The following is an 11,999-nucleotide window of genomic DNA, read 5'->3' on the forward strand; positions in this document are numbered from 1 at the left end:
GAACAGCTGGGACTGGACATGAGCTGTTCCAGCCCACCCTTGCATCCTGGTGTCTTGTATCTATTGCATGTGGCTCAGACCCTCCTTATAGCTGCCCAGATGTGAGGAAGAAAACCACAGATACCAGAATCTGGGAGATTCCAGCATTCTATACTCTGCCATGAACTTGTGGTGGTATGGCTGTCCCCATTTTACATAGAGATGGAGGCACTGAGACTTAAAGTGATTTTAAGAGGCAAACAAGGCACCTCAGCCTGGCAAGTCTGCCTGGCTCTTGTTTACCTCAGTTCCTCCCTTCAGAAACACTGCCACCTACCCAAAGAGAACAAAGAAGAGCCTTCAAAATACAATGCAATGGAAATAAAAACAATAATTTTGCTAATGTAACAACAAACAGAAACTCCCCCGGATGAAATGAGACGATTGCTTCCACAACAAAAGGCTGAGGTAAAACAGGAAAAGAACTATGATTTTTGAAAGCTAAAAGTAGGGGAGTAAATACCATTTGCCAATGGAATGAACAACACAGAATAGTCCAAGAGGGTAATTTAGAAGCATGTGCCAGTAACTCCTAGCTACTGAGGAGACTGAGATCTAAAGATCGTGGCTTGAAGCCAGCGTGGGTAAGAAAGTCCAAGAGACTCTTATCTCCAATTAACCACCAGAAAACCAGAAGTGGCACTGTTGCCTTGAGCAAACGAGCTCAGGGACAAGGCTCAGAAGCTGAGGTCCCACTCCACAACTGACAAAACAAAAACAAACTAAGACTCCAGACGTGGTGGTGGAAAGGGTTAGATGCTCAGCGGTGTGAATCAGCTTGGGGCTGCACTCTGGCCTCCTGCTTCTTCTATCCTGGGGGCTATGGGCAGCTCTGTCTGGCGATGTCCCAAAGGAAAGTTCACAGCTAGTCAGTCTCCTTGGCTCTGAAATTGAGCTCTTGACCACATAAGCTGGGGACCTGGAGCAGCAGGGACTAACCAAACACAGGGGAGGGCCCCCCAGATTTTCAATGGTGTCTGGGTTTGGCACCCTCCTTGGCTAGTATTCCCTACTTCAGTTATGCTGCGTCTCCCCAAAGCATCCTGCAGGTGCATGCATTTATAGATAGCCCTTGTCAAATCCCAACTGCTCATGTTACAGACAGACCCCCATAGCTTGTCCTGATTAGAGGATCGACAATCCCCCAGGAAGGCGGCAGAGCCTGGGGGACCCAGTGGTGTGCTCTTTGACCTGCACAGCTTTCTTAGTCTCCCCTACTTGGGGGGGGTGAGGGAGTGGAGTTGGGGTTCTGTTTGTACCATGGGATATGTCCAGCCCTCCCCACCCTTCGTGAAGGCTGTAGACTCTGTGGCTCTGAGCTGGGACCAGCTGGGCTCTGGTGTCTGAGCGGTGTCCTCTCAGGAGTCTACAGACAAGGGGACGAGCATGTTGTTGCCGGGTAACGGTGGAGCCCCAGGAAGCTCAGCCCAGCTGCTCACTGGCAATGACATTGATTTTTAACCAAAGGCTGTGCCGTCTCCGTGACTCTGTGGCGTCTGTGTGAGGGCAGGCCTGGGGCCTGGGAGTTGAGGTTGGCTTCAGGAGGCCAGAGGACTCAGTTGTGGACTGAGCATTGAAGCTGTCCTTGTCTGAATAGTGCTGTCTCACCCAGCAGCTTCTCAGTACCAGACATTTATGCCAACCTTTAGGTTGGTGTCAGCAAACCCTACCCGACTCAGAGCTCCCCTTCTAGAAGGGGAGACATAATGCACCCATGTAGGAGATAAGAAAGTGGTAGAAAAAAAAAAGTGAAGCCGTTCAGGTTCTAATGTCCTATATCACAATAGGGTGAGTATAGTTAATTCATTGCAGGGCAGCTGTAATCCTAACTACTCAGGAGGCTGAGATCTGAGGATCTTGGTTCAAAGCCAACCTGGGCACTAAAGATATTGAGACTCTTATCTCCAATTAACCTCTGGAAAACAGGAAGTGGGGCTATGGCTCCTGGGGTAGGGCAGTAGCCTTGAGCTGAAGAGCCCAGGGGCAAGAGTTCAAGCCTCATGACCAACCAAACCAAACCAAAACAAACAAAAAGCCATAGAGGCATAGGTGGTAGGCAGAGATGAGCAGATCACAACTTGAGGCTGGCCCTGAGGTGGTAGTTGGGGAAGGGGGAGAGTGGGGGGAGAGAAGAGTAATGTAGAAAAGGTCTGTGGGCATGGCTCATGTGATAGAGCACCTACCTGTCGAGTAAGTAGAGTTCCTGAGTTCAAACCTCAGTTCTGCAAACAAAGGAAATGGGGTTAATGAAGGCCTGGGCCTTTATTTTGTACAGGCTAATGCCCGTACAGGAAATGCCCTGGAGATGATCCAGAGGCATTTTCCAGGAACAAGACCTGAGGTTTGGTCCCCCGGATCCTGGGGAGAATATCCCTGCCTGGCCTTCTCCCATCTGCACACATGGGGATTCCAATACTGCAGCCTCTCTCGGTAGGAGGCCAGGGTCCATAGCTCTCAAGCCTGTCCTCTGACAGGCTCAGGGCCATGGCTTGGGGACACGGGCAGAGGAAAGCAGGTCCCTGAAATCACAGGCTGTCAGCCCAGTGGGAGATCCATTAACCTTTTCACTAATGATTCAAATGGCCAAGGAGAAGGACATCTCTATTACAGCCCACATTAGCAGAATCGGCTGTCCGGTGTCATCAGAGAGAAATGCCAAGAGGCGCGAGGCGGATGGCGCAGGGTTGGGAGGTGAGGGTGCAGCCGGATGCTCTCCTTTCCAAGAGACCCTGGCTCCTGGGTGTAGCCCGGAGGACCCTGGAGAGGACAGCTTGGACCTGGCATCGCTGACTCAGGCCGTGTGCAGAACTTGTTCATCTTCTCACCCAGCCTGACCCTTTGGTAATAAATAGTCTTGTGTTAGTCCTTTTACCGTTGCAAGGTGACAAAGGCTTGAGTTTCTCTTCCTATTCCTCTACAGCCACTACTTCTATCATGGGGGCCTTCCAGCCATGCCCTCATTAATCCTAGTTACACCCCCTCCCCAAAGCCCTACCTCCAATGACCATCAACATGACTTTGGGGTTTAAGTATATGAAATTTAGGGACCACACTGACATTGTGGCAAGGCTCATGGCCATTTTATATCACAATATCCCCTCTCGTTAGTACTTTTGAGTATCCAGTCCAGGATATGTGTGCAAGGAGGTCCATTTCAGCCTTGGTCCATGGCGAATCGGGATGTTCTCCTGTGCCTTGGGCCTGCTGCTGGGTGTAATCCTGATAGCTGCGTTGGCTTCCCAGGCCTGATCCAGAGCTGTGGCTGGGACGTCCCTCTGTTGGGCTGTCAACAGGGAGAATGAACAGGTTTACTCCCTTAGTTTCAACTGTGGCAGAGAGAAGAGGAGAGGCAAAGATACCTCTGAGACACCTGGCTAGATTCCAGCCAGGCACCAGGGGCTCACGTCTGTCCTCTTAGCTACTCAGAAGGCTAAGATCTAAGAGATCAAGGTTTGAGGCCAGCCCAGGCTTGTTGAAAAGTCCATGAAACTCTTATCTCCAATTAACTGCCAAAAAAAAAAGAAAATTGAAAAGCTGGATGTATAACTGTGGCTCAAGGGGTAAAGTGCTAGCCTTGAGCAAAAAAGGTCAAGGGACAGTGCTCAGGCCCTGAGTTCAAGCCTCAAGATTAAGGGCTTGCTCAGCTGGTTTTGAGACCGGCTTTCCCCAGTTCTGCCTATAAGCTCTGTCATATACCTAGCCCAGAGGAACTCAAGACTTATGGAGACCGGTTCTTGGAGGTTGTCCTTGAAAACCAGATTCTGTTACTCCAACCCCCTTTCGGGGTTTCTGTTGCTTTGAAAATGTCTCCCACTGATGGGATCTTATTTGGCTAGTTTTGCTTTTTTTTTTGTCTATGCTTTTGTGATTAGGGCAATATTTGGAAGTGTTTATGTTTTCTTTTAGTAGTGTTTTGGTTTCAGGTCTTCTATTTATTTTGAGTTGATTGTTTTTCATCAATGGTAAGAGGTGGGAGTATAGTTTCTTTTTTCTCTTTTTCTTTTTTTCTGGGCCTGGGGCTTGAATTCTGGGTCTGGATGCTGTCCCTGAGCTTTTTGTTCAAGGCTAGTGCTCTACCACTTGAGTCACAGCTCTATTTCTGGCTTTTTTGGGAGTGATTAATTGGGGATTAGAGTCTATGGACTTTTCTCCTTAGACTGGCTTTGAACCAAGATCCTTAGAACTCAGTCTCCCGAGTATCTATGATTATAGGAGTGAGCCACCAGTGCCCTGCTTTAATTTCATTCTTTTACAAGTAGATTTTTACCCCTCTTCCAGCATAGTTTATTGAAAACTATGTCCTTTCTCCAAGGTAAGTCCTTGGTAGTTTTACCAGCAAAGAAAAAAAAAAAGAAAAGAAAGAAAATTGCTTCTCTACACACAGAGAGAATCTTTCTCTAATGTTTTGATGACAAGGTGGCTTGCTGGGGCATTTATAAGATCACTCAGAATATTTTAGAGCTAAAAAGACTGAGAAGATCAGCTGAAGCAACACTCTGAGTTTACAGATAGGGAAACTGAGGCTGGAGGAAAAGGGTTGAATACACAGATGTCTTGATAAGAGGCTTAAGCAGTTATTATGGGAAGGCAGCAGAAAGAATACTAGATACTGTTCTGGGGTGAGAGGTGGTCATGTGTTAGGAAGTGAGGATTTCTGGTCCTGGTATGTATGTATAATTCTAGAATCCCCCAAAGACCCACATGCCTACAGAGGTGGCCTGTGTCTGGGATTGGAAGACTTTTATCCTACCGCTGACTGACTGACTATTTGTAACATCATTCATAGGCCATACAATGGGGTTGGAGGCGTGGCTCAGTTGGTAGAGCATTATTGAATGAGTGAAAGCATCCACGTCCCAGTCTTGTACCTAAAAAAATAAAAAGAAAATGAAAGAGATCATATAAAATTCTCAATATAGGCAGATGACCACAGGTAACCAAGAAGAAGATCTGTCTGTCTCAGCAGGGACCAAATAATTCTGTGGGTCTTAAATGGCCCCTGGATGAGACAGTCTCCATGTTTGTTAAAGTAAGAGAAACATGGGTCAAGGTCTCTGCTGAGAGAGGACCCAGTGGAGACACATAATTAGCTGGTTTGGTTCTTGTAGGGAGTAACTCATTCATGGACAGAAGCCCCTGACTCCCATGGTGATTATGCTTGGAAGCTGGTGTAAATCACTGAGCTGGGCTCCTAGAACTTACCTGAACTCTTGGGAAAGAATTCTGTTTTTCCTCCCAGGATTTAAGGTTGTGGTTGTTAGAATATGAGAGTTTTTTATGTGTGTGGGGAGGCATCTCTTTTTACACCATGAAGATACTTCTTAGTTGAGAAAGAAATACCTATAAGAAGGAGAGAAACTGGAGGAATAGAATCTGAGTCCTAGAGATAGCATTTAGGGTGTCCAAATTATCCCCAGATTTTTTTTTTTTGGTCAGTTGTGGGGCTTGAACTCAGGGCTTGGACCCTTGGGATACTGTCCCTAAGCTTTTTTCTTTCTTTCTTTCTTTTTTTTGCTCAAGGCTAGTGCACTACCATTTAGAACCACAGCGCCACATCCGGTTTTTGAGTGGTTTGATCTCAGCTTCCAGAGTAGCTAAGATTATAGGCATAAGCCACTGATGCTTAGTTGGATTTTTAATTTTGGGAAATAAGTCCTCTTCCTGCCAATCAATCCAGGTCAGTTTCTTTCACTTGTCACATAGCCATGATGAAGCTACCAGTTCTTGTCAACCTCTGACTTCTTGCCTGTCTGGGCAGAGTTCCTTCACTGTCCCAGGATAGAGTCTAAGACAGCAAATTCCCTTGTGATGGAATGAATGGTTCCTGGCTTCCTGCCTTCCAGCCTCAGTGCTAAAACAGCCCTGCAGGTAAGAATTACATCTAACCTTGGAGAGCTTTGCAGGAAAGAGACATGCATTGAAGGAGGCAGATCAGAGCATTTTTTTTTCTTCCTCTAGGAAGGCGAGCCGGGCATAGAGTCTCTATGGCCCAACTTTAATTTAACTGACAATTTTAAAAAATCAGAACCAGCGTCTAGGGCATTTAGAATGTCTGTCTTCTTGGTTTAATTTCACAGGGATCGTGTTATGGCTTTTGATAAAATGTTTCATTTTAAAGAACTTGGTTTCATCAAAGCAGGGCTTTCCTACCATGGGACAGCTCTGCCGATAAAAGGCATTTTTATTAGGAAAAGGCAGTGCTTGGTTCAGGCTTAATTGTAGGTGGAGAGAATCTAGCGGCTTGTGCCCTTGGATGATACCTCCTGGTTCCCTCCAAGGCGGTAGAGGTGAAATACCAGCTAGATTCTTGTGAGATCTTGACTCCTGCATTTGCCAGTACTCTCTACCTATCACTGTTGTCTTGGAAGATGTGATGATTTTAAGAGGAAATTATTATCTTGAATTAGCTGCGTGGGCTCTAAAGGTGTCACAAGGATCCTTATAAGAGGGAAAAGGAGAAATCTGATGCATCTAGATACACGTAGAAGGGAAGGAAGCAGTGGGTCCACAGATGCAGAAGTCAGAGTGATGGGGCCACCAGCCAAGGAATGTTGACTACCACCAGAAGCTAGAAATGGCCAGAAATGGAGTCTCTAGTAGAAATTCCAGAACAAGGATGGATAGCCCTGCTAATGTCCTGATTTTAACCTGTCGAAACCCAGTTTGGACATCTGCCTTCTGGTAACTGTGAAAGGATACATTCCTGCTGTTTTAAGTCTGCCCCTAGTTAGTGCAAGGGAGCATCCATCTGTCTTGAGCAAACCCAGGTGAGGATGGGGCTAGAGTGTAGTTCATGAAACCCAATGGTGGAAAAAAACACCAGTCTGGATGGAGCTGTACTCAAGGGTTGGGGTTGACACCCACCATTCTCATTCCGCTCTTGCTTCTTCCTCTCTTCCTCTGCCTTCAGAAACAAGGAACTGAAGGTGACTGTCAAGAAGGACACTCTTTCTCTGGGTTGCCAAGATTTGAAATTCTAGTGATCACAACAATGAGAACGTCTGCTGTGTGAAAAATGGCCAGTCAGGAAAAGGAAATGTAAGAAATATTGGGTTACACGAGCATTTCCAGGGCTTCCCCTTTTGCTATATTTCACCTTTGCCCTTGTGACTTTGAACCTCTCTGGAACGGAGCCTTCTCTTCTATCCCAATCATGTTGGCTTTGCTTGCCTGGCCAGTAGAATGTGATGCCAGTGTGAGCCAAGGATTTAAAGATTTTTTTTTTCTTCCTACTTCTCTAGAAACTTCTATCCTTCTCTAGGATTCAAGGATCTTCTGGGAAATTTTTGCCTCATTGGCCTTGGGCCCCGGGGTCCACACACAGAGGCAGAGTTGTGAACTTGAAAACAGATGATCGCGGTTGATGTTGCCAAGTTTTGGGGTGTTCTGTCATGCTGCCATATTAAAGGCAGTGATTGACTGCTGCAAAAACTGGTACCTAGAACCAAAACGTATAATCTGTGGTCTGGGCTTTGGAACCTGAATCTATTATAGGAAGCTAGAAAAATGACAGGGGGAGCAATGTGCCAAAATTGTCCCTTATAATAACTTTGGAGGTTATAAGATGTACCAAGCCATCCTAGTGGTTTGGGGCTGGGTGAGGCCAGGTGGATATGGAAGTCCTATACTGGAGTCATATTCCTGTTTGTATTTGCCATGGAACATTGCAGAGGAGATGGCCAAGGAAAGCCGAGCCACTTCTTATGAATTGAGAGCGACTAGAGATTGGCAGTTCAGAAAGTTGCCGGATTTGGTGACTAGTGCTATTTCGAATCTTCAGCCTCTCTATGCAACAAAAGATCCTGGACTTAAGATTTAGCTTGAAGACCGGAGGCGCAGCCCAAGTTGTAAAGTGCCTGTCTAGCAAGTGCACTGCCTTATGGTCAAACTCTAGGATTGAAAAAGAAAGATACAGTCTGGGAGGAAAGCTAAGTCAAATATATAGCTGCCATACCCTGTCACGAAGGCTCTAGAAAGAATTAAATGGTGCCTGGTAGTTACTAGAGAGAATCATGAGGTCCTTAGCATGCTTAGGCCTATGGTCAAGTATAGCAGGAGACATAGAACTGAACGGTGAATATGGCTTTTTAGTTTTTACTAGACATCGTAGTTTTTTAATTGAAATATTTTATTAACACTGATTTTTGCATCCTATTTCAGTTGTCATATTTAACAAAGAGGTATTCAAGAAGGGAGTCTCTATATGCAATCACTGGCACATAAATTTTAGAACGTAATTAAAATTAAGCTGGGAGTTTATATGTCATAGAGACATATCAATCTATATAATATAACATTATGGCTATAGAAAATATGGCTTTTGACATCTAGAATCAAATAAATAGAAAACCCACCAGTTTTGAGGGAGATGTATACAGAAATCCCTCAGTCTGGACTGTACTGGGGCTTGAACTTAGTTACCTCTTCCACTCAAGGCCGGCTCTTTACCATTTGAACCACACCTTCACTTTCAGCGTTGTTTTGCTGTTGTTGTTGTTTGTTTATTTTTTTACTGGTCCTGAGGCTTAAACTCAAGCCCTGGGTGCTGTCCCTGAGCTTCTTTTGCTTAAGGCCAGCACTCTACCACTTGAGCCACAATGCCATTTCTGGCTTCTTTTCTGAGACACTAATTGGAGATAAGCATCTCACGGACTTTCTGACTGAGTCGGCTTTGAACTGTGACCCTGTATCTCTGCCTCTTGGGTAGCTAGGATTACAGGCATGAGCCACCGGCACTCAGCTCACTTTCAGGTTTTGGTTGGTTAATTGGAGGTAAGAAACTCTTGAGTTTGTCTGTTTTGGCTAGTTTCGAACCTCAATCATCGAGTCGTAGCCTCCTGAGTAACTATGGATTACAGAGCCACCAGCACTGGGCATGAGAATCTTCTTAAAAGGCCATCATCTTGTTGAATGAATATCCTAGCCTTAATGGTCTTATTTAATCACAATGATATCTCTACATACATCTGAATTTTGGAGGGGACACTCAGGATTCATTGTGACCATCTGACAGTCCCCAGCCTTCCTTGACTCATGGATGCATCCCTCTAATCTTTGCCTCTGCCATAATATAGCGTTCTCTCTTTGAGTCCCCATCTCCACTCCACTTCTGAAAGAATACTTACGGTGTTGAAACTAGAAGCACCCTACTCTAGGATGACCTCACTTAATGTTTACCTGTCAAGACCCCATTACCAGATACCAAATAAGGAAGGGGGTGTGTGTGTGGGTGAGTGCCTGTGTGTGTATGTATGTATTAGTCCGGGGGCTTGAGCTGTGAGCTTTTGTGCTCAAGGCTAGAGCTCTACCACTTAAGCCACAGCTCAATTTCTGGCATTTTTTGGTGGCATTTTGGTGGAGATAAATGTCTCACAGACTTTCTTTTCTGGGCTGGCTTCGAACTGCAATCTTCAGGTCTCAGACTCGTGAGTAGCTAGGAGTATATGTATGAGCCCAGCAAATAAGAACCATTCTGAAGGTGACAATGTATTTGAAAGGTCACTCACTGTTCAATCAATCCAGCACACACACCCTTGGTATCCATACTCCTTGTCATGTGACGTGAAGATTCCCTCCCCTGTCCCTCTCCCCCTCCCTCTTACAGACCATTCTTCCCACCCTTTTTGCAATAGTCTCATCAGTATATCTTGTGGTCAATGGAACATAGGTGGATATGATGTGCTGGTTTAGAGCGCAGAATTTAAGAAGTTTAATGCCTTTCCTTACATCTTTCTAGAAACTTCTGACATTCTTCAAGAGACAAACCTCCCCTGGGAGCTGCTGTCTTAGCACTCTGGATCCAATCTGAGCTATGTGGAACAGAGCAGCGCCAGCTGTCGTGCATGCCTGCATGGTGAGGCAGAACGGGGAACCTGAAGATCACGCTTGTCTTAAAGGTGGCTAGCTGCTCCAACCAAATACGCCTGTGACCAGCAGACGGCCATGGCAGTGTGGGGGTGACTCTCCAAGGCCTCTGCTTCCTGTCTCAGATGTCACCTTGGCATGTTCTGGCTTTAGGACAAGGGGGTCCTTTCTGGGTAGTAGGCCACATTAGTTGGCCCAACAGAAGGCAGGGCAGAGCCATCTCTGTGGAGTGTCCCAACAAGGAGATGTAGGTATTTGTCAAAATTCCCCACAGTGGGGCATTGTGAGTCATGTTATAAAGAACTGTTGGGCACTGAAAAAGAAAAGCCTCTCACTGGGCATCTGTGGCTCATGCCTGTAATCTTAGCTACTCAGGAGGCTGTGATCTGAGGATCATGGTTCAAAGCCAGCCTGGATAGGACAGTCTGTGGTACTCTTAGCTCCAGTTAACCACTGAAATCCATACATGGATATGTGGCTCAAGTGGTAGAGCACTAACCTTGAGTACAAACCCTCAGGGAAAGCACCCAGGCCTAGATTTCAAGCCCTATGACCAGCAAAACTTAAATAAAAATTTAATTATTAAATTAAATTAAATTTTAATTATTTAATTAAATAAAAAAAAATCTCTCCTCTAACTGGGGATAGTGGTTCAAGCCTATAATCCTAGTTACTTCAAAGGTAGAGATCAAATGATCTAATTTGAAGCCAACCTGGGCACAAACTGGGCACAAAACCAATGCAAAAAAGGACTGGAGCTGTGTGTTAGGAGGCTAAGATCTGAAGATCTCGGTTCAAAGCCAGTCCAGGCCCTAAAGAATGAGAGACTCTCTTATCTCCAATTAGCTACTAGAAAATGGGAAATGGGGCTGTGGCTCAAGGGATAGGGCTGTAAGCCTTGAGCTGAACAGCTCAGGGACAATGCCCAGGCCCAGGGATAGGGAGGTAGCCTTGAGCTGAAGAGCTCAGGGACAGTGCCCAGGCCGAGTTCAAGCCCCATGATCTAAAAAGAAAGGGCTGGAGAGATGTCTCAAGTAGTAGAGCACCTGCCTAGTAAGAACAGTTCCCTGAGTGCATTCACCAATACATAAAAATGAAGTCCACAAACAACAAACCCCCATCACCTCTAAAGCTAAAAAGTACATTAAAAATAAATTCAGAGTAAAAAAAATAAAAGAAATATTTGATAAGAAGATGCACACAGAATTCTTGTTGTGGAGCTGGGAATGTAACTTAGTGGTAGGGCACTTGCCTAGTATGCATGAAGCCCTGGGTTCGATTCCTCAGTACCACATAAACAAAAAAGGCCAGAAGTGGCACTGTGGCTCAAGTGGTAAAGTGCTAGCCTTGAGGAAAAGAAGCTCAGGATAGTGCACAGATCCTGAGTTCAAGCCTCAGGACTGGTGGAAAAAAAAAAAGATGGAACTTTTAAGGGTCCTTAAAAAAAGGAAAGGAAAAAAATAGATAAAGGAACGGAAGAGACAAAAGCAAAAAAATACTGAGAAAGAGAGGAATCAAACACCACCAGATTTGGAATCAATTTCACTGGACGGTCGTCTCACTTTAAATTGAATCCAAGTTCATTTTCTGTCGCAGACATCTAGAGAGGGTGGCATTCAAAATGTTTACACTTGTTTCATCTGCCTTTTTGCTTAAGCCTGGTCTCCACCTCCTTCCCTCCACTTTCAAGCTTGTCCTTACATTGCATACATATGCTCATCTTTATATTTACACATATATCATTTTTATATATGGCTTGTGAAATCTGCCAGACGAAGGAAGACGTGAAATCGTCCTGAAAACAGCTGTATCATTATGCAACGACGGGTAGCTGGGGCACATGTACGTTCTGTACCGCAAAGTTGCACAACACACCAAGTTTGTTAGAAGTGAGGTGGGGAGGTTTTATTTTTTCTCTAGGATGACAGCTTGCTTGGCGGGGTAGGCCTCCTGCAGAAGGCATTTATTTGCTAGGGAGCCAGGCAGGATCAGAGCTGTGGTGGGTTCAAAGATAGGACTGTGGATTCAGCATGCTAGCGGAAGGGACGGGAGGCCAACATCAAGGGGCCAGTAAGGCTGAGGCCCAAGGGCCAGCT

Source organism: Megascapheus bottae, chromosome 29, assembly GCF_031878675.1.
Source record: "Megascapheus bottae isolate mThoBot1 chromosome 29, mThoBot2.hap1, whole genome shotgun sequence".
NCBI classification, from domain to species: Eukaryota; Metazoa; Chordata; class Mammalia; order Rodentia; family Geomyidae; genus Megascapheus; species Megascapheus bottae.